This window comes from Sminthopsis crassicaudata, chromosome 5 (genome assembly GCF_048593235.1).
Source record: "Sminthopsis crassicaudata isolate SCR6 chromosome 5, ASM4859323v1, whole genome shotgun sequence".
Classification (NCBI taxonomy): domain Eukaryota; kingdom Metazoa; phylum Chordata; class Mammalia; order Dasyuromorphia; family Dasyuridae; genus Sminthopsis; species Sminthopsis crassicaudata.
In genome coordinates, this window is record NC_133621.1 from 134,411,365 (window position 1) to 134,435,646 (window position 24,282).

General features: G+C 31.2%; 1 protein-coding gene across 1 annotated transcript in view; it reads left to right on the forward strand.

Annotated features, from left to right (window-relative positions):
* Nucleotides 1-24,282, forward strand: part of SAMTOR (S-adenosylmethionine sensor upstream of mTORC1) — a 66,086-nt gene that overhangs the window by 22,205 nt on the left and 19,599 nt on the right. The gene's annotated exons all lie outside the window — the stretch shown is intronic.

A 24,282-nucleotide genomic window follows, 5' to 3' on the forward strand; every position in this document is an offset into this window, starting at 1 on the left:
GTCATAGAATCAGAATTTTAGAACCCCAAAGGAATGGTAAGGGTTTTTTAGCCCAACTCTCATTTTGATAGTTGAGAAAGTCAAAACCCGAAGAATTTAAGGCTCCAAAGGCTCTAAAATTATAACAGATAACAGTGACTTGAGTCTGGATTTGAGCTCAACTCATTTAGACAGCTTACTTTTCTCCTGGTGCTCCTTGCATGCTCAGTCCTTTCCACTACATTTCAGAGATAGTTTCATTTAGTTGGTAAGACTTCTGCATTTGCTTGTCTCCATTTTTACTTTACATACTTTGTATGTACTCTAGTAGTAGAATAAGAGGTAAGAAATAGTACCCTAACTGCATAGGGAATTAGGAGCATTTAATCTGTCCTTAGCCAATGCAAAAGAAATATATATATATATATATATATATATATATATAACACGAGAATCAGAAATGTTATTTATTATCCATTCTGGAGCATATAAAAATCTACTTTTTTAAAAAAGTATTTTTAGATTTAAAATTAAAATTGAAATGTGATATCCCAGATTATATGACTTACAAATGCTTAGAAAGAATGAGGAAGGCTGATATATTTAAATTATGTTGTTTTTAGATCTCAGTTAAGAAAACTTTGATAAAAGGATTAAATAAGTTAAATTAAAAATTAGGCAATCCAAAAACATTTTCCCTTTATTCAATGATTTAAAATATCTAGATTTTTAGTGAATGGATTTTTAAAATGTACTTTATGTATCTAGCTATATTTTTGAATATTCAACATAGCTGAGTCATGCTTAAAGACAAAATTACATATGAAAATTCTAATTTACATAAAAGATAGATCCAATTATCCAAAAAAGATTTTGACCACATTTAGTCTTTTGCTAACAACAAAATAACCCCCTTCCATCAAAATCTTCAATAGCTTCTTACTAATATAGAATCAATTCTACACTTAAATTAGTCAGTCCCTAATCTGCCACTTGAACTTTTCTTCTTGCTCTTCCTTCCACATATTCTTTGTTCCAACAGGATAATATATTTACTTAGTATCTTCTACAGAAGCCTATAGAATTTTTACCTCCTTGATTATATTCATATTATTTTCTCTTTTTATAGAATGCTTCTTGTCATCTCCCCCTACCAACCCTCCTTTTCTTGGAGTTGTAGTCATCTTTGAGGATCTAACATGACCTACTCTCTGTAATACCATAACTTAAAATTACTTCTGGCTTCTGGACTCTTTCAGAATTTAATTTTTATAATTTAATGTCTCATTTATTTAAAGAGTCAGAATGACACAGTTTAATAATGTGGACTGATTTTTAAACCCTGCTTTTTGGTACTTAATATCTATATTTTATATAGATATAGATAGATATAGACATATATCTATATATGTAGATAGATATATGCCTATATCTATATCTATGTCTATATAAGGCAATTTCCCCTCTGGGACTTCAGTGTCTCTTTATTTATAAAATGAATCTGTTGAGCCTAGATGACTAGAGCATTGTTATATCTTTAAATCTGTGATTTCCTGAATTTCCTTTCTGATGTGTGGAATATTGAATACTTATTTGATATTTCTGTCCTTTCTATATTTTTATATGAGTGTCTAGTTTGATTTTCCTAGGTAGCTACTCCAGGACAGGGAAAACATGCTATGCATTTATTAAATCTTCAGGCATTTAATACATTGCATAATTTATTTATTTTATTATTATTATTATTTTAAAATATCTATTTATTAAAGCTTTTTATTTACAGAACATATGCATGGATATAATTTTTCAACATTGACCTTTGCAAAGCCTTCTGTTCCAAATTATGCCTTCCTTCCTCCTATCCCCTCCCCTAGATGGCAGGTCCTCCAATACATGTTATATATGTTAAATCCAGTATATATATACATATTTATATAGTTATTTTGCTTCACAAGAAAAATTGGATTAAGAAGGGAAAAAAAAACTGGGAAAGAAAACAAAATGCAAGCAAACAACAACAGAAAGAGTGAGAATGGTCCATACTCAGCTCCCCTAGTCCTCTCTTTGGGTGTAAATGACTCTCTTCATCACTGAACAATTGGAACTGTTTTGAGTCATCTCATTGTTGAAGAAAGCCACGTCCATCAGAATTGATTATCATATAACCTTGTTGTTGCTGTGTATAATGATCTCCTGATTCTGCTCATTTCACTTAGTTCATGTAAGTCTCTCCATGCCTCTCTGAAATCATCCTGCTGGTCTTTTCTTATAGAACAATAATGTTCCATTACATTCATATATCATAACTTATTCAACTATTCTCCAATTGATGGGCATCCATTCAGTTTCCAGTTTCTTATAATTACAAAAAGGGCTGCCACAAACATTTTTCCATATGTTGGTCCCTTTCCTTCCTTTAAGATCTCTTTGGAATATAATCCCAGTAGAAACACTGCTGGGTCAAAGGTTATTCACAGTTTGATAGCTTTTTGAGCATAGTTCCAGATTGCTCTTCAGAATGGTTGGATCCGTTCACAGTTCCACCAACAATGTATCAGTGTCCTAGTTTTCCCACACCCCTGCAATGTTTGTCATTATCTTTTCCTGTCATCTTAGCTAATCTGAGAGGTGTGTAGTGGTATCTCAAAGTTGTTTTAATTTGCATTTCTCTAATCAATTGTGATTTAGAGCACTTTTTCATATGACTAGAGATAGTTTCAATTCTTCATCTGAAAATTGTTCATATCCTTTGACCATTTATCAGTTGGAGAATGGCTTGAATTCTTATAATGTTGAGTGGAATTCTCTGTTTTAGAAATGATGCCTTTATCAGAATCTTTGAATGTAAAAATGTTTTCCCAGTTTATTGCTTATCTTCTAATCTTGCCTGCTTTAGTTTTGTTTGTATAAAACCTTTTTAACTTACCATAATCAAAATTATCTATTTTGTGATCAGTAATGATCTCTAGTTCTTTGGTCATGAATTCCTTCCTCCACAGATCTGAGAGTAAAACTGTCCTATGTTCTTATTTGTTTATAATATTATTCTTTATGTCTAGATCATGAACTCATTTTGCTCTTCCCTTGGTACACAGTGTTATGTGTGGGTCAATGCCTAGTTTCTGCCATGCTAGTTTCCAATTTTCCCAGCAGTTATCCCCCAAAGCTGGGGTCTTTGGGTTTGTCAAATACTGGATTGCTATAGTCATTGATTATTTTGTCCTGTGAACCTAACGTATTCCACTGATCAACTACTCTGTTTCTTAGCCAGTACCAAATGATTTTGAGGACTACTGCTTTATAATATAATTTTAGATTTGGTACAGCTAGGCTACCTTCATTTGATTTTTTTTTTTTCATTAATTCCCTTGAAATTCTTGATCTTTTCTTCCAGATGAATTTTATTGTTATTATTTCTAGTCAATAAAATAGTATTTTGGCAGTTTGATTGGTATAGCACTAATAAATAAGTAGATTAGTGTAGGTAGTATTATCATCTTTATTATATTCGCTTGACCTATTCATGAGCACTTGACATTCTCCCAATTCTTTAGATCTAACTCTGGGTAGAAAGTGTTTTGTAGTTTTGCTCATATAGTTCCTGATTTTCCCTTGGCAGATAGATTTCCAAATATTTTATCCTATCAACAGTTATTTTAAATGGAATTTCTCTTTGTATCTTTTGCTGTTGGGTTCTGTTAGTGATGTGTAAAAATGCTGAAGATTTATGTGGGTTTATTTTGTAGACTGCAACTTTGCTAAAATTTTGAGTTATTTCTAATAGTTTTTTAGGTGATTATCTAGAGCATAATTTCTTTATCTTTTGTAATATCTAAAAATCTTTTTAAAAGTTTGCTACTGTAGTCTAAAGAATAGAGCAAAAAAATTGAGGATCAACTTTGCTTTATGTGTATTTTAATTTTTTCAGCTGTTCTTTAATTTTAAATATTAATTCCTGTTAATGTGAATTAAATTAGTCTTCTCTTAAGGAGCCTACAGTTCAATAAAAGAGAGGATTTGTGCAGAAATAACTTTGATGCAAGGCAAGGAATGGTATGTGCCATAACAGAGGTATTAACAAAGTCTTAGAGAAGGGTATAAAGTTATTCATTGGTAATCAGAGAAAGTTTCACAGCATTACAAAGATGTGAATTGGGGGAGGATTTAGTGACTATGTAGTCCAACCCAAATGAAGTTTTGATGTAAACTTAAAAAGATAATTTCTACCCCATTGTTTCTTGTTGTGCCTTCTGTGGCCATTCAGAATATGTCTGAATCATTTTCTTTGTTATCATCTTTCAACCTATTGAATACTATTCTCATCCATAAGAAATCTTATGTAGATCTCTGCTTTAATGATCCTCTTCCTCAAACTAAGCCCCCATTAATCACCATCTTCTCAATAGATTTTCATTTATTATCCTACTTCTCCTGATTGTCCTGCTTGTCTTGACAACTCCTCAGTCTCCCTGTTGGTTCTTCATTTAGGTTATAGCTCCTAACCATGAATACATTCCCCTTCAAACAATTCATGATTTAAATTATGCTAGTCTATTTCTTCTTCCTCAGATATGCCATTTAACCTTTGTTGCTTGTTAGTATCTGTAGTGCTAGTACATGGTCTATAATTAGCACTTAGTAAAGTACATCTTAACTAACTTTCTAAAATGTGGCACCCTCTTTGAGCATGCCCACCTCACACCCACCCTTTTCTAGTTGGACAGAAAGCATAGCAGTGGGGACCAAGAAGGAGGAAGAAAAAAAGAGAAGGGGCAAATTCCTTCCTTATACCCTTGGGAAATCAGAGTGGACATAGGACTAACCAAGATCAAAAGCTTCTCGTGTTTAGTGTTCTATTGAAATGTTAGCATAAAGAAATATGTTTCTTTAAACATTGATCTCACTTTGATTGTTAAAAAAGTCAAAAAATCCCCCCAAACCCTATCCCAAGACCCTAGAAGACTTCAGCCCTCTACCTTAAAAAGTGTGAGATTAAAAAAGACAAATTATTTTAGTCAAAATATGTTAATTATTAATAAAGTTGAAAAAATAAAATAAGTAAAATATGCCACCCAGTACTGAAATTTGGTGATGAGCAGTCACCTTGCCAGTTATTTTATGTACCCTAAATTATAGTTCATGGGCCCCATGATTTAAATTCATCAAGAGCTTGATACTGTTTTACTATACCCCTATATAGTTTGGTATATCATTGTGACTAGAAAGATCTTTGGATTTAGAGTCAGAGGACCTTGATTTGAATCTAAGCTTTACTTCTCATATAATTGTGGACAAATTATTTTCAGATCATGAGTTTGCTGAATTATAAAAGGAGTCAATTGGACTAGCTGGTCTCTACGACTTTTATTATCTTTAAAACTGTGAGCCTATTTCATTGGCTATCAATTTGGTATTAGCCAACTCTTTTCTGCTTTTTTTCTCATTAAAAGGATCATTCTCTTTTGCCAAGAAAAGTAAAGTAAGACTTGAATACTTCTTTTTTGGCTTATTTTATCATCATCTTACTGACCCTGAGCTACTTGGCTGATCCTTTATTTTATCTCTTCTTTTTCTCAAATTAGGTTTTAAAAATCCTTTTGTTCATAGCATTTCCTGCATTTTCTTCGTTCCAGGTTTATTGTTACAGGCATATTTTCTTCAGAGCAGTTCCATATTTTTATTTTCTTTCTCTGTTACTTTTTCTTTGTCTCCAACTTCTCTTGTGTCTTTTATTACAATATTAGTAAATCAGTGAGTTTATTATGTATCTGTGTTTGTCTCTTGAAGTCATTCCCCTTTTCCTTTTCATCAGAATAGTATTCTCTGTGCGATAAATCCATCTCATAGATAGCTAAATCTTCCAAGCCACTTTTCAGTTTGCTCAGCAGTTATCAAGTAGGGAATTCTTTCTTTGATGATTTACATTTTCTGGTTTTATTAAATAAACACTGGGTTATTGCTTCCTTATTACTGATTCTAGACTATTTCATTGATCCTAGTTTTCAAATTTTTTAAAAGTAAAAAAGTGTTTTGGGTAGTTGCTTATAAACATAATTTGAGCCCCAAAAGTGCTAGAAAAAATTCTCCCTTTATTCCCACTTGGTTATTGTATCAAACTATTTGTTTGGTATCTTGAAATTACATCTGTAATATCAAGTATTACATATGTAGCTAAATTTTGGCAGCATAGTAATTTTTATTATGTTGATACAACTGAAACACGAACACTAAATAATTCTCCAGCTATTTAGGCCATCATTTCTTTAAGCAACAATTGCTTTTGAATGTAAATAACACAAAGGGGCTTTTTCACATAAACAGTATGATGCCCCCCCCCAAAAAAGGAATGTATATTTAACTGTTTTGTACCACTTTTTTTTTTAAATGAGGTAATAAATTGTGTTATTTACAAAATTCTCCTGTTTTTCTCAGATTCATTTCTTCTGTGTATTAAAAAAAAAAATCTTTGTGGTCCTCTTGGGTTTTTTTGCATCTCTATTACTATGTTCCCTCCTAATCCACTTCCTTAAGTTAAAAATCAAGAGAAAAAAAATTAAACTTCTCTTCTAACAAATATATAGTCAAGCAAAATAAATTCACACAGTGGCTATATCCAAAAATATGTCTCTTTCCTTTTTTTTCTCTTCCCCTCAAAGAACAATAAAACTTTTGCAACTAACATGTGTAGTCAACAGAACAAATTTCCACATTATTTTGTGTCCAAGAATATATGCTTTAACACTTTGTGCCCAATTCCTCTCTGGAAAAAAAGCAGCTAGCAGCATATGCTTCATCACTGGTCTTTTGGAGGCATCTTGAGTCATTTCTTTGATCCAAATTTATTTACAATCTTGTCCTCTTATAATAATACATAATGTATGATATTGCATATAGCATGTAATATTATTATGTTATATAATATCATGGATACCACTTGATATCATACTATTACATACATAATATTACATACGAAGCCATTTTATCTTCTAAGCTGTTTTTCCAGTTCTTTTCTCCAAAGATTTTTTTTTTAATCTTTTGCATTGTTTCTTCTAAGTGCTCATTTAGTCCATCTGAAAAATCCACTTTTGTTCAAGTTTCTCCTTATATCTCTTATAGAGTTACTTTCATTTGGGGAGAATTATTGTAACTACAACAGATTTTATATGGGTTGACCAGGCATTAGATTTAGTGAGCAGAGTAGGACAGACTGAACTAGGACTTCTAGGACTTTGTGATAGGTTCAAAGTCCTCTCCCTGTTGAACTTGTGAGTAAGGTAGTCAGCCTTCCTTGGTTTTATCCTAAGACACCTGAGTTTCCTGAACTGACTTCTCACCTTCTGCAGTATGTCTTCTTCTTCTCTGTTCCTTCTCCCCCCCCTTCCCTGTCTTTTTTTTTTTTTTTTTTTTTTTTTTTTTTTTGCTTAGGCAATTGAGGTTAGGTGACTTGCCCAGGGTCATACAGCTAGGATAAGTTAAGTGTCTGAGGCTAGATTTGAACTCAGGTTCCTAACTTCAGGGCTGATGCTCTATCTACTGCGCCACCTACCTGCCTCCTCTATCAGTCTTTTGAGATTTATAATCCTGGATTTTTCGGGTCTTGTATAATACTTCAAGATAGCCTCATAGGGACCCTGGAGTCACTTGGTATCTGAGCTGTTGTGGTTTGAATGAAGACCCTGGGTTTTCTAAGATCTAGTTACTGACCCATTTGTGACTTTCTCATGGAATTTCTTTTCTTTGGTATTGCTGGGAGATAGTGACATGCTCACCTAAAATGGCACTGCTTTGCAGATCATCCTCTTTCCTTTTGATTTGGTATAATTCTGTGGTGGAAAAAAGTCATTAATTGAAGCTGCTTCTCATTGGATTTCATGATCATTATTCTGTCTGGTGGGAATTTTCAGGTTTCTATTAAATGCTTAAGTATGTTCCCAACCTTCTTGATTGGGAATCTAATATAGTTGTTAATAATTTGCTGTTCTTTGGATGTTAGTTTATGTCCTTTGTATACTTAATGGAAAATGGTTTTGTTTTTGAATTTTGGTTAGTTATATTTTAGATATCAAACCCTTAATGGAGATATAAACTCTCCCCTCCCACTTAATTTTGTTCATACTAAAGCTTTTTAATTCAATGTAATCAAAAGAATTTTTGTTTTTTGTAGCCTAAAACAGAATGTAAATTTTACGAAACTTTTACTTGCTATTTTAAGTACCTGACTTTTCTTAAATAAAAAGCACAGTGACTTTATGCAAGAAAATTCTGAATGGAGTTCAGACAGATCAGTCTTTTGGTAGTATTTTATATTTTCAATTAATTTTAAATAAAATATTGAAAATGGAGGGGGGAAATGAGAAATAATGTATATTTATTTCACTTAAAAATTAAGTCTGCTATATAAAGCATTACTGTAGTAATAAATGCTATGGGATTGTCAGCATGGCACATTTAGTACAACAAATTAATCTTAAGTGCCTACTATGTGTCTGACATATAATAATAGAAGATAGCATATAATTGTGTGCTCAGAATAGCTAATTAAAAAGTATATAGCATTCCTTAGCCCAAAATTGCTTTGTGTAGCTGAGCTTTGTATTTTTAAAAATCAGAGGAATTTTAAATTAGTACATGTTTAGACTTTTCTTCCTTAAAAATTGTCTTTATCTGTTTAATCTATGCTGATGAAGTTTGCCTTTTCTTGCCTGACTACAAAGCAGCAATATGTAATAATGTTTTTTTAAAACTTTAATTTATATCTTTTATTTTTATCTCACCTATAATTCCCAGCATATCCCTCTCTCCTAGAAATACTTCCCTTGGTCATGATAAGTTTTCATACAGTTGAAACACAAGTACTAATTTCCTCTTAATTATATGCACATTAAAAATCCTCTTACACTTCCCACTCCCTCAGTTAATTTTCTTTGCTGTATTCCATAGGATCTCTGAAGCTAGACTAAATTTTGTCCCTACCTTTACAATTGCTTCCAGAATGACCTTGAGGAAACTACTTAACATTCCTTTGCCATATTTTTCTCTTCTATAAATTTGAGGCTTTGGGCCTTTACTGCTTGATAGAAATGAAGTCTATAAAGTCTGAAAGATTCTTAATTATAATACTATAGGTCTGCAAGGTGAACATCTACCATAAAGGAGAACCTTACAATGAATTCAGCAAATTCTTGAGTTTGCTTCACACAAAAGCCATACTATCTTAGACATTCTTAGATAAAATCTGAAAGTACTTGTTATCAAATGAAAATGAAAGTAAATCTAACTTCATTTAGCTTGTGTGTCTTTTAAGCCAGCTGCTCTTCAATGTATATTGAGTGTTCTACAGTGTGCTAAATACTCGAATAATCAAATCACAATACAGTAACAGCTTTTATTTTGATTGACTATGTTTGGAAGAAAATGGGATCAGTGAATATATTAACATATATTTATGTGTATTTTCCATAGTTTACTTGTGTAGTAATCCCTTAAATTCATGGTGTGGTTGAAAACTATTAATAACCTGAGCTTTAATTCTCACTATATTACCATGTTAAAAAAAAAAACTGAAAAGTTTTTTTTTTTTTTTTTTTTTTTTTTCAAATTAAGGGATTGAACCAAATTACAGAGTTGTAATAGATTGCACAACTTAAATATTACTTCTCCACTGCCTTTTCACTAATATTAATCCATGGTCAGATAGTTTCTATAACCCTTGCTTTATAATAGTATGCTGTTCCCCTTTTAAAATTTTTTTCCTCAATATTCTTGAGCTTCTTGGCTCTTTATAATGATGAGATGATTTAAGGCAATTCTAATGGATTTATGATGGAAAGAGCCATCCATATCCAGAGAGCAAACTTTGGAGACTGAATGTGGATAAAAATATTTTAAAATATATTCTTGACCTTTTATTTCCCCAAATAAAATGTTACTGTTAATTTGACTCACAGCATTGAATTAATTTATAGGGTAATTTGTGTAATGTATTCATTTTTGCTGTGTTGGGATGACTTGGTAATGAAAATTTAAAAATTCTCAGATTACCTAAATTATTTTTTCATTTCTGCAAAATTTCCTTTGTAATTATAAATTTCCAAATGCATTCTGTTAAATGGAATTTCTTGTAATTTCTAAAGGCAACATTGAATATTTTTACATCATGCTTTTTTGAAGTTATAATCTTAAAGTGGTTTTTAAAAATAAATTCTTTGTAATTCTCTAAATTCTCTAAATGATTGCAAAAGAGATAACTTTGTTTCCTCTTTGCAGTAGCTAATTATCACATTGTATCAAATTAAAGTGGATATAATGGGTATCCTGCTTTACTATGGCTATATTAGGAAAAGTTTCTAATGTTTTTCTGCTTCATAGTAAATGCTAGCTTTTTTTTCCCTGTATTTTTATTATAGTATCCTATTTTCCTATATATTGAAAAATTATGCCCATTTTCATTGATTACCTTTAAAATTTGTTAATATCAAGTCATCTTTACAAAACTCCTGTCATATATTGAACTTGAACATGGAGATGAATTTTTGGAATGTTGCTTTATAGGATGACTTTTGCTCACTTTTGTATTCATATTCATTAGTGAAAATTTTCTATTTGCTTTGTTTTCCTTGGTTTAGGATATTGGTGTCATGGTTGTCTCAGAATTTTAGTAGAATGTCTTTGATTTTGTGAATATTTTATATAATAGGGTTCATCCTTACAGTAATTCACTTGCATATCTATTTACAGAGGATGTCTCCATTTCATTTTTTTTGTTGTTGTTCATTTGGGCATTTTGTATATCTATAAATATTTTATTTAAATTTTGTGGTTTTGTCATACAATTTGATAGCAGTTTCTAAAATTTTTCTTTTACTTTTTGTTTCTCCTTTGGCTCCTTGGTAATTTAGTTTTTCTCTTTATTAAAGGCAAAACAGATTAGCAAATGGTTGATCTATTATGGTTATTTTTCAAAAACAGGACATAGTTTTGTCAGCTTAGTATTTATACTTTTAATTTTGTTTATTAAATCACTGATTTTTCAGAATTTCCATTTTTATTGCTATTGTTTAGTATTTCAGTCTTCTTGCATGCCTAATTGGACATTTTACACTTTTGTAAGTACAAAAGGTACATACACATGTGTGTGTTTTTACATATATACATACACACATACTTTTTTTGACACTTTGCCCCTAGAAATTAATTAATGACATTCCTCTTTGTGATAAAATTATTTATTCTCCATTTAAGACTGATCTCTTTGTTGTTTCTGGATTACAAATTCTTTAAACCATAGTGCATCATTAGTTCTTCTAAAGACTTGTCATATATTGCCAAAAATGGGTATTTCTGAAGCTTTCTCTTCGATAATCACCAATTCTTGTAAAGACAGTCATGTCACTTAACTATTCAATAAACTCCACTGTCTTCCTATTCCTTCCAGGAGCAAATACAAAATGATCTATTTAAATTGACATTTAAAATCTTTTATAATGTAGTTCCTTCTTATCTTTCCAGTCCTTTTAGACCTTATTTCCTGATATGTTCAGTAACACTAGCCTCTTGGCTAGTTCAGAACTATTCACTATTATCTTTTGGCTCTATACTTCCTCACTTACTGTACCTAATATTTGGAACACTTCACCTCTTCCATTCTAACCACTGACCTTCCTGGCTTCCTTTAAGTCCCATTTAAAATCCTACTTTCTACAGAAAACCTTCCCTAACCCCATTTTAATTCATTTGACTTTTCATTATTAATTACTTCCTTTTTTTCTTGCATATAGATTGCTTTATATATATTTGTATGTCATACTCCTTCCCTCCTATTACGGAATAAGTTCCTTAAAAGTAGGAATTGTCTTGCTGCTTTTTTACCTCTTATCGCTAAGCATAGGACCTAGCAAGAGTAAACATCTCATATTATTTTTTTGTCTAATTCTGAAAACAGTATATTGAGGGATACACTGATTACTATCTTACTACATAAGCTTTAGTTTTTCCTTTAAAAGCTTAAATATTGTACAGGTTTGGGGAGGGGGTGGTGTACATATAATTAATATTCACTTTTAAGCATAATTAAGTTTGCCTGCTTATTTCTCCACTGTATTTTTTTTAACTGTTATCTTCATTGAGGTTATGCAAGATTGCTTTTCTTTTTTGAATTCATCTGAAGCATAATTAATTCTAATCTAAGCTATCTAACTTGAATGGATCTTTGAAAATTTTTTTTAATCACTCTTGATTTTTCATGTAAGTGCTTGGAAGTAACAAATTCTTTTAAAAGTACTTTCCTTAACTCCAATATGCTTAACTTTTAAAAATAACCTAGGATTATTAATTCTCTTTTGCTTTTTGGTATATCATATATCAAATATTCTTCCCCATATCAATAACTGGAACTATCTCATTCAGTTTGGTTCTATGGTTTGTATTTTCTCTTCCACTTGGAGCATTTTTTTCTCTGACTTGGGAGTTTTCATGCTTGAGGATCCCATTTCTCTGTGTGTTATGTCTGTCTTTTTTAACCCATTGTCTTTTTTTTTTTTTTTTCCTTTTTCTTCTTCTTCTTACTGAGTCTTTAATTCCTGCCAAGAAAAAACCCCATGAGATTATGGTAGATGTTAGTTTGGCTGCTGAATGCAATTGGTGAGGCTCTGTACTGCCTACTATTAGTCCCAGTAGACTTCTGTCTTTATAACCATTGCAACAGTATTCATGCAGGGGAGGTATCCTAAAAAGACAGCAGAGGAAAAAAAAAAGGGGGGGTAAAGTCTCATGAAGGTCTTTGATGGTTCCACTCAAATGTCTTTTGGACTCAAGTCATCTTTTGTCTCTAGCCATTGCCAAATGAAATCTATAGCATTTGCAGAAGAGCATATGGGGTAGTAAGCCAATATCTCTTGCTCTGGACCTTTTTTTTGTAGGAGGTTATTTTTCCTTCTTATTTAATGAATGATTGCTGATTTTATCTTGTGCTTTATTGACATATTTCTAATTTTTTTGAAGATACAGCTTACTCAACCATCTTACTAACCTATTAAATTTAATTTTACTATATTTGATTCATTATTGTAGCCTGCTAAAATATTTTTGGATCTTAATTGCTTCACTGCTATTCAGTGGTCCTTGAATAATCATGGAGAGTGGCAGAGGTGTGACAGTACTAAAGACAGGCAGATGTGTCACATTTTGTCATCTGTCTTCTCTGCCTCTCTGCTTTCACCTAAATCATTGATAAATGTTAAATAGCTTCGGACCATGTCTTTGGGACTCACCAATGGAAGAAGTTTTCTATATTAGATTGATTTGGATCTCTAATGTCTTGTTTTGGTTATCTTAATTCATTCACCTAGCTTTGAATCCCTTAATTGTATTAAAATCCCATCCAGTCCACTTGATAAAGCCCTGTGTGTTCTGGCTCACTCTCCACTAAAAGAGTAAAGCACACATCCTACCTTTGCTTTTAATAAAATCCTGCAAGCTTTCTTTGAATTTTACACTTATCCAGATCAAAAAGATCAAACATCAAATTTTGCCTTGGACTTGACAGTAAAACTCTAGGCTAGTCACAGCCTTTTTGGTGCCTTTAGTCTACTCCCTAAAACTATATTATAAAGCAGATTGTATATTCACTGGAGTTTCGAATTAAAAACAAACCCCCAAAAGTCAGCTCTCATCATGCTATGGTGTTTTCAGAAATTTTCATGTTTGAGTCTTCTATTCTGCCTCAAAAATGACATCTCAGTTATCCAGAGATCATTTATTCAAAATACAGTCAACATGCTGAAGGAAAATTAAAGCAGTTTTTAAGCTTTTAAAATATGTCCCAATGCCTGCCATCTAGGGGAGGAAAGGAGGGGAAAAATTCGGAACAGAAGGGAGTACAAGGGATAATGTTGTTAAAAAAAAAAAAAAAAATTACCTATGCATATGTACTGTCAAAAAAAATGTTATAATTATAAAATTAATTAAAAAAAATAAGTCCCATATTCTGAACACTAAAACGTAAGTAATAATGATGATCATGATAGCATTTATGTTGTTTGAAATATACTTTATAAATATTATTTCATTTTTGTCCTTGCAGTAACCTTGTAAGGCAGTGGCTATTATTGATATTCCCTTTTTACAGATAAAGAAACCAAGGCAAAGATCAAAATGATCTATCCAGGATCACTATAGCTAGTAAGTGTCTAAGGCAGGATTTTAATTCAATTCTTGACTACAGGTCCAGTGTTCCATCTCCTACCATTTAATTGTTTTGATAATTTATTAATAATCTTTTTTATTATTTTATATTTGAATTTTTGTAATAAGCTTAATGTCTTAACCAAAAGTCATTTTTATGGACAGGTACACTGATGCCATCAAAATGGCAATGAGCAAGATGAAAGAAAAATCCCAAAAAGTAGAAATAGAAGAACTCAAAAAACAAAACAGATTTGATACCATTTAGTATGGGGACAAATAGCCTTGTGCACCTTTTACATTTCTCTAGAGCTTTACTGTTCAATATTCATAATAATGATTAAGAATGATTTTTCTGTGTTCACTATAGGCTTCTCAAAAAGGCATTTTAAATAACATTATTTTGCATGTAGAAAGAGTCCCATCTAAAATGTCTATTTTCATCTCTCCCCCATGTTTAGCTCTTTTTAAAAAATCACTTCATGTGGATCCAAAACTAAATGCAGGAAAGTTATACCAAAGGAGGTCAGTACTCAAAATGTAGAAATTATTGTTTAGAGGATGGAATGTTTTAAAAGCTATTTAAAAAATTGAAATTAGACAAAGCAGAGAGATCACTTGGAATGTTTGATATATTATGTTGATAATTAAACCTAAAAAAGTAATGCTTCATTTATTCAGCATTATTAAGGGTTTCACTTTAGATCAGTAGCCTTTATTCTCCACTTTACCATCTTTTCATTGGCCTTTTTTAAAAAAGTTACTGCTTTATAGTTTTGGCTTCATTTCTACCTTTCCATTCTCAATGTGTTATTAGCACCCTTTTCCTCTTAAAATTGCTTTGTTACTTTGTATTTTTGAGCATATTTATTTTTCCCCATATTGAGAATATCAAGGCATTTGTTTTGTATCTTAGCTCTTGCCATAATACCTTGCATATAGTAGATATGTAATATATGTTGAATTAAATTGGATAGAAAATTTTTATCTTCTTTAGTATTCCTTGTCCATGTTGAAAGACTATTTAATGAAACAAGAAGTTCCTTCTCTGTTGTCTCTCTTAAACTTTGAAGATGTGTATTAAATTATAAAACAGAGTTACATTGTTTAAGGTTAGCCACATATACTTCAGTTGCAGATAAATGAACTGTTTTCTTCTTTTAGCTTTATTGTTCCAAGAGAGTGTGTCAGTAGGACTACAGACCAAGTAGGTGGGAGTTGTATGTTATTAAAGTATTAGGAACTTAGATATTGATTACTTATGGCATAATTATGTAGGAACATTGATATTCATTGTGTATGTCACCCTGGTTTACCAAGTGAATCTTTTTATCCTAAATTCTCACAAGTTTTGCTTTCTAGTCTAATCCAATTTAGCAAGTATTAAAATTTTATTGCTAGGTACTAGGGATATAAATTACAAAAGGAAAAATAAGAGCTTTATTTTGGAGTATTGGTATAGGACTTAGAACATATAGTAAATCTGTTATATTTACTAACTGTATGATCTTGATAAATCACTTAAGTTCTTCAGACTTGTGTTTTAAGATTAGTGTTGAACTAGATACCCTTTAAATAAGTTCCTTGTCTTGATCTATGATTCCGAGAAATAAACAAATAAGCACTAGTGTTTGAATCAAAAGAGAATATTAACAACTAGGTGTGTAGCAAGATAGGTTTTCTATAGAGATTGACATTAATTTTGACATGACCTTAATTTTAAAGGAAACTAAAGTTTCTTCAGAAGCTTATGGTGAGGAAGTAATTAGCTTGTCCCCTTTGTGAAAATCATTTACAAATTTTTTGAAAATATTTTACATCTATAGACAGCATATCTGCTGGTTGCCAAAATTCCTCTAAAACAGTGGTTCCCAAAGTGTGGTTGGTTCAGAGAATCCTGGGTTACTTAGACCCTTTCAGAGGCTCTATAAATTCAAAATTAGTTTTTAATTTCAAATATGGTAAATATCTAAAAATATACCTCATAAATACAAACTCTTTAGGCAGATCCTCAATAATTTTTAATAGTATAAAAAAGTAGAGAACGAAAGTTTGAGAACCACTGCTCTAAAGTATTTATACTTTGGGTTTTGTTACCTTTTATAGTCTCTCACAACTTCTCACACCTTCAGAGTGGTAAGGGATTTCTTAAGATGCCTCCAGCTCTAAATCTAGGTGGCTTTTTGTTTAAACAAGCAGGGAAGAGTACAAGTTTGGAAGTTGGAAGGATTTTTATAAGTTGTTTCACTTTCTTTGACATTTTCTACTTTTGAAAAAATGCCAGTTATTTGAGGCTTTCTGATACCTTGAAAACCTTGTACTGTAGTCTGATTCAGAACATATAATCATGAGAAGCATAAATCACTTATTTTCTATGCTTCATTTTTCCCATTTTAAGAAGCTTTTTAGTGTTTTGTTAGAAATGAGACCACTGGAATATAAAAGTACTTTTAAAATGAAGGCAAATATTAGAAATTAAGTTTTCTCTTAGGGATAGAAAACTACCTAGGAGCAAGATTTACATTATCCCTGTCTTGATGTCTTCCAAATAGTTTTTGAGATTCAAATTTAAGGATTTTTAATCTCTTACGACTTTGGTTCTTTTGGGGAAAGGGTGGAAGAATTTCATATAAGGGGAAAAACATAGACTGTAAATATAATTAAGTTGCACAAAATCTGTAATAATTTGCAGCTATACCTACAGTATAATTATTTTGCAATACTCTTCAATTTGGTTTAATTTATTTTCCTAAAGATGCTTTAAAAAAATTTGAAAATAATATATTTGTCATACATTCAGATTATGAGAGAAATGTGTCTTCTGTGTAAATTGTTTTGAACATACTTTAATATTAGTATTTCATTGAATTGTCATTTCATTAGTAATGGGTACTTCTTTCACAAATCCAGATGGAAATCTATTTGTGAAGGCCATTTGTGAAAACTGAACCAATAAATGGGATAAATATGCCTGAATTTAGTCACATGTGCTAAAAATTCTATTTAAAGGTTGTAATCATTTAGTCATATTGATAGGGTTTGCCATCAAATGATGGGGGGGAGGAGGTGTTGAATCCCAAAAGTATATTGGGGTTAGGGCTGGTGTTGCATATTATCTTAAAGTAATTTGTGGGTTTAGACCATCTTCAAATTAAGAGGCAAAGATTGCAGAGTAAATCCATACAGAGTTTTTAGTAAAGAAAAGAAGTTTTAGCAATTAATAAGGGGAAAGATGAGAGCTAAGTTTTCTCATTGAATTCAGAATTAACCTGGAGGAATATGCCTTTGAGGTGTAGCAAGTTCCCTAATGAACCTGCAATTCTGATGGACCCATTGATTGGCAGGCTACCCCTAGAAAGGAGTTAGGGTCCTGATAGGTCTTAGTGGAATTACTGTACAAATAGGTCTTTTATAGGGGAAGGAATAACTTGGAGGAGAGAGAGATTAACATCGTAACTTGGCTCTCTGATTGGACACTAAACTTTTTAGAGCAGTGAGTCTTGTCAAGGGACAAAAGGTCTACTTTAAAACTAGTGACCCACTTAAGGCCCAGTGTTCCTCTCTGCTTGCCTCTGGGAGTAGTGCTGTAAATGTTGGCTTTTTCTCTGTACTCCCTCCTATGTAGGACCTGCCCAGATCTCTAATCTTGGGGGTCTTTTTCTCCCTCAATATTGTACTTTCCTACTTCAAAGATTCAGAATTGCTACATGTTGGCAGTTGTAAATCTTTTGAATAGGAATTTTTAAAAAATAAATATTTATTTTAAAAATTTAGGTTGATCTAACAGAATATAAGCTCCTTTAGGGTAGAATGTATGAAAAATGTTAAACTATTTAAATACATAACTCTTCAAAAAGATAAAGAGGATATATTCACATAAGACAACAAACAGCCAGTGATAATTTTTTGAGTTCTCTATTTGCAACAAAATCTCTAAATGCTTATCCAGGGTCAGGATAAGTAGAGGAGAGGGAATTTTGGAGGGAAAAGGGAATTTAAGCCTGATTACATACATAAGTATGTTTGATATTTCCTTTCATAATGATTTTAGAAAGAGGAGTTTCACATTACCAACTTTTTAGAAACCAAATTCCTATCAGAATTTTTGGAGCAAAGTTTGGAAATATTTATGGGACGTTGTCAGAATTTTTGGAGCAAAGTTTGGAAATATTTATGGGACGTTGAATAAAAGACCCTCCACATTGAAGAGATTATATGTTATGAATTCTTGCTTCAAGGTGTTGTTTATTCCTGTTTCATCTCGTGGCTAAAGGTTTTCTATATAATTGGACCCAGTAAAACTGATGAGTGCAAAAAGAGCATTTCAGAGAGGTATTTAAATGTAGCCAACAATATCATAGGATGTATTTTTATCTAGGTTTTTTTGGTTTTTATTCAGTACTGGTTTTGTGTACTAAGAATGTAGAAAATAACAGTGTATGCAGTGGTTTATCAGAAAAATGCAAATTAATAGAAATATAGAACTGTACATTGAAAATGGAAAACAGTAGGGAAAAAAGAAAAGTATTGCTATTTTAGATAGTTATCCTTTACAAGGCCATTTACTCAGTTTGCCCCATGTCTAGAATTCCTTTTGTTCAATCAATAAATAGTTTTTTCTGAGTAATAACTAAATAAGTCATCTATTAACTAAAGTAAAATTTAAGTACTTGCCATTATTCATGAAGTTAATCATATGTTAATCATGTTCCAATATTTATAAATAAGTATTATAGAATGGAAATCATCTTTTTAGTAAACTATTAAGAGCTTTCTGTCTGGTAGACTGTAAGCTAAGCCTGTGCTAAGTTTTGAGGATACAAAGAAAGATAAAAGTCAGCCATCTATTCTCAAAGAGTTCAGTCTAATATGCAGATAACAGTCAAACAAATTTGTACAACTACGTACGGGATAAAAACGAATAATTAATGGAGGGGAAAGCATTAGAATTAAGAGGATTTGAGAAAGACTTCCTGTAGAAGGTGGAATTTTAGTTAGGACTTGAAATAGATAATTGCCTTAGTGTCTAAGATGAAAAAGTGACTTATTTAGATGAATGGTATTTTTGGAGGGTAATCTTGTTTAGCAAAAGTTTTTGTATATGTGCCTCCAATACATTATTTTGAACAGTCTTAGTAGCAGCAAGTATGTCTCCCTTGAAGGGTGTATTTAATATTTGGAAAAACATCATTTGATTCCAGACTTATATGCAGAATAATGATATATAATATTTTTGGACATAAATGTGGGGAATTTGCTTGATTACTCATATTTCCTATAAAGATTTGTTATATGTTTTGCTTCTTTTTTTAATGAATATGGAAGGTTTTTCTGTTTCATTTTTAATATCCTGTTCTTTGTTTTTAATGCTTCATTTACTGTTTTTTTTTTTTTTCTATTTTTGCACCACTATAATAATCCTCGTCCTTCATCCCTCCCTCCAATTGCAATCAATAAAATAGCACTGTCAAGCCAAAGAAATCTACACATTGGCCCATATCTAAAAATGTTTCATTTTTGTATCTCTAATCTGTCACCTGTGAGGAGGTCAGAAGTGTGTTTCATTATTGATCCTCTAGAATTGTAGTGATATCTTGCATTTATCAGTTTTTAAGTCTTTGAAAAAAAGTTTTCTTTATGAATTCTGAAATGGGGAACTAGAACTGGCATGTACATGAAACTCACTCATCTGATCTAAACAAAGACAAATTAAACATAAATTAACATAAATTAAACATAGTTCATAATAAGCATTGAACTCAAGCAAACAGGTAGGAACAAAGAAACGAAAGAGAAGGATGAGAGTTGGATTGAACAAAACAATCTTTGGAGGCTGGATCATAAGGAAGGATTAAAAGAAAAGTAAGTATAAGCACTGTAATCAGGGTCTGGCATAGAAGAAAGGCAGTACAGTGGAAAGAGATCACTAGTGTAATCTCCTTCCTCTTCTTAAACAACCAAGACAAAAGAAGTAAAAGTATATATATATATATATATATATATATATATATATATATATATATATATATATATGATGGAATATAATGGAAACAATTAAAATTAACAGAATGAACTTAACCCTTTACACAGAGAGCATAGCACAATGGATTAAACAATAGATTGTGTATCTATAGATTGATTTTGTGTATAAGTAACACAATTAATATTCACACAGTTTAAAATGAGGAGATAGAGCAGAATTTATTATGCTTCAGATAAACTTTTTTTTAAAGTGTAGGTATAATAGTTAGGATTTTCAGTGAGATAACTAAAAAAAGATGTAGTTAGAAGAAATAAATGGCGAAACTATAATGCTTAAGCATGAGAGATGAATAAATAAGACAAGGATTTTCTGCTAATTACAATTGAATAAAAAAAACTAAAAGTATTTCAGGAAAGGTTTCAAACTTAAATGGAGACTAAGTAGCTGGTGCATTAACGAACAAATTAAGAAACATAATTTCATTTGCTGCCATTGGAATACATATATAAATCTAGAGATGTTTAAAATTTGGAGTACTTTCAGATCAGAAAGTAAAAAACATTAAGCAGTTAATAAAAACTTTTGATATTTAAAACTCCAGAAAATATTTGGTATCATCATGTTATATTCCCAAAAAGCCTATTTATGAAATTATTAGAAGGTACAGCAAATATATATCCTCTCTGATTTGCAAAATAAATATGAACATGGTCATTTCTGTCTACATTAAAGCTGCTATTTATTTCAGATTGGGTCTCTTAGGCTAGTTTTTTAAGATCTTTTATTACATTATTACATTTTATTCCATGCCACAATATATTGTTGATTTTATGAATTTCATTTAGCCATGAAATTCCAGGAACATATAAGTTAAATGAAACCTACATATTAAGTTTGTTGTAAACTAATAGCTAGTTTTTCAAAATGAGCTATTTCTTTCTTTCATAATATACAAATGATGACTACAAGGAAGTTTCCTGGGGAAATTTCTTGTTTAGTTAAAACAGAAATTGTAATCACATCTATTGCCTAATTAGATTATTTTGTTACATGCATTCTGCTATGCAAAAGATTTTGTTTTCCTTATAACTGACATTTGAATTAATATTTTTATGTTTACAAAGCAGTTTCTTTACATTATCTGATCCTCACAACAACATAGTGAGTTAGGTACTATCAGTATTATTTCCATTTTACATTTTACACCTTATTGATAAGGTGATTTGTCCATGATCACATGGATACTAAACAAAATCACATAGGTCCCTTACTGTATATTTAGCTCTATCCATTGTGTCATTTTGCCTTTTCAAAATTTCTTCAATTTGTGTAAAATTACTGTAAATTCAATTTGTACATCATCTTCTTTTCCCCTTATTTTTGGTGCTACCAACTTCATAGTCTCTATAGTATTTTGTTTAAATATCTGATTTATTGCCAAATACCTAGATTTGTTTCTACTTTATACTAACAATTAATAAGTTGTACATTTGTGTACATGCAATGAAGTTTCCTTATGTGAAATTGTGAGTCTGAACAATTCTTTTTAAGTGTAAATGTATCAAGAAACAAAAGGTAATTCTTTAAAGAAAGTTGTTTGAAATTCAAGTAATTGTCATCATATGAGGGTTTGGTGGGTTTTTTTGTGGGTTTTGTTGTTGTTGTTGTTGTTGTTGTTAATTTGGAAGTAAGAGAATAAGGATCCAAGAATATAACCAAGGATTCATTACTATTTAGGCTAGAAAAAAAGACTGGGCTGAATTGTTTTAGTCCTTTGCCAAATTCTTTTAATCTTTCTGAGACTGTGAGGCAGAAATGAAGGGCCAAAGGAATATTACCAGAATGGTACATTGCATGTAATGATATTGAATCAGAAGTGAAATATTCCATTCTGATCAGGATGTACCAGTATCAGGAAGTATCAAATTAAATTCTGGGTACCATATTTTAGGAAGATCATAGGCAAAAAATGCATCAAGAATGGTGAAAAGGTTTTAAACCATATCATACAAGAATAGGTAGAAGGAACTGGCAGAGGTAAGTATGGCAATATGTAGCCTGAACGAGGTTTCATCTTAAGGCAGTTATAATCTTAGTCTTCAATAGCTTGAATGATTGTTGTGTGAAAAAAGTGATTAGAGTTTTCTTTCTTTTCTTTGTTTTCTTTTTTTGGATGAGGCAATTGGGGTTAAGTGTCTGAGGCTGAATTTGAACTCAGATTTCCTGACTTCAGGGCTGATGCTCTATCCACTGTGCCATCTAGCTGCCCCATAGAGTTTTCTTGTTTGCACTTCAATGTGGCTTTCCCAGAGCATTTGGGACCCATTCTATGTTTCTGACAATGAAAACTTCCTCCTTAGTAGAGGTTTTCAGAAGCACACTGGATTACCATTTGGGAAAATACTGTAGAAAGGATTGATCTTGATTCATGAAGTTGCTTCCAACCCTTGGATTCTGTGAATCTCATTTGCTTTATATGTAAACTGCAGATTAATTATATACCTACCCCATCTGCCTCAAAACCTGTGAAAATAAGATAATGAAGAACATAATCAACTATGCAAACCATACTATGATTCCACTCTCATTTAGAATAGCAAGATAACAAACTACTATTTTAAAAGTTATATAATGCGAAAATAATGCTTTAAATCTAGGAGCAGTGGACACATGCACACATGAATGTGTTTTCTGTGGAATTAAGGAAGAAAATAACCATTTGTTAAATGCCTCCTGTGTGCCAGATACTTTCTAGGTGCTTTACAAATTATCTCATTGATCTTCACAGTAGCACTGGATTGTCAGACTTATCTCCATTTTATAATTGAGGAAACTGAGGCAAGCAGAATCTACCCAATTCTTAATAAATACTAGAATTTAAAAGTTTATGTTTGGATTATAGTTCTATTATTTTTTAAATAATTAGCTGGGGCTTCATTTTCCTTATTTTTAAAATGAGAGAGAACTGAGGACATCATTTATTCATATCTAAATTCAGTGATTCTCTGATGCTTTCCATTGTTGCATATTATCAAGATCTATCCTAGTTATCCAAAATAACTCAGCTGTCTGAATCATCAGTGCTTATTTGGATATGCTATTTTCTTAGCTTTGGGAGTCTTTCTAAACCAACTAGTAGCAGAATTTTACTATGACCTTTTTTCAGTACTTAGTTTTAATAAATTTTTTTTTTTTTTTTTTTTTTTTTTTACGCTTAAAACATCTTGGTGATCAATAAGCCTTGACATTGTCTTAATAGATGATAATATTTTCATTTTCTAAATCAGATCCATGCTGCTCTATATCAAAATAGATTTTTCTTACCTTGAACTTGAGAGTTACTTGTCTTTGTCATGGAAGTGAACACCAATCTTTTAGTTCACTTTCTTAACCATTCTCCCCGATATTGAACATAAAAATCATTAAAGTCATGGAAATATATTTTCAGGACTTTTGCCCTTGAAATTTCCAGGTTTAGAAATGAATCAACTTATGTAAAAGGTTCTGGAAACATAAAAGATTAAACTAGTACCAAAGATATACATATTTAAACAAAATTAAATCATATATATATAGCATATCTTTATGTTTTCATAATTTATCATTAAGTCACTAGTATTCATACCTGTTTTTGTCTTAGATATAATTTAGAAGTTAACCTAATAAAAATTAGCCTTTACTTTCAATAATAGCCATGTATCTTCTATTGTTATTTACCCCTACTATATAGCTTTTGTGCTCACTGTTGTCATGAAATTGCTTTTTTAGGGGTCATTGGTCATCTAATTGCCAAATTCAATAGCTTTTTCTTATTCTATAACCTTTTGCTCTTTTAGAGCACTTAGCTGTTGACAGCCTCTTTTTTGATATTCTCTAGTTATATTGGTTTCTATAACATGATATCCTAGTTCTTAGTTTTTAGTTCTTAATCTTTTTTTTTTTCCTTCATTTAGTGGCTTCTCTTTCTTATCCCACCTCCATGGCATAAAATTTTTCTATAAAGCTACCTCAGGTTGATTATTTTCCATTCTTTCTCTCATAGTGATCACATACTCTATAATTTGAGTTTGATGCTTCTTCTAAGATTTCTTCCAGTTAAGCACTTTACTTCTATAAAACAGCTAGATTTTTAAAATATT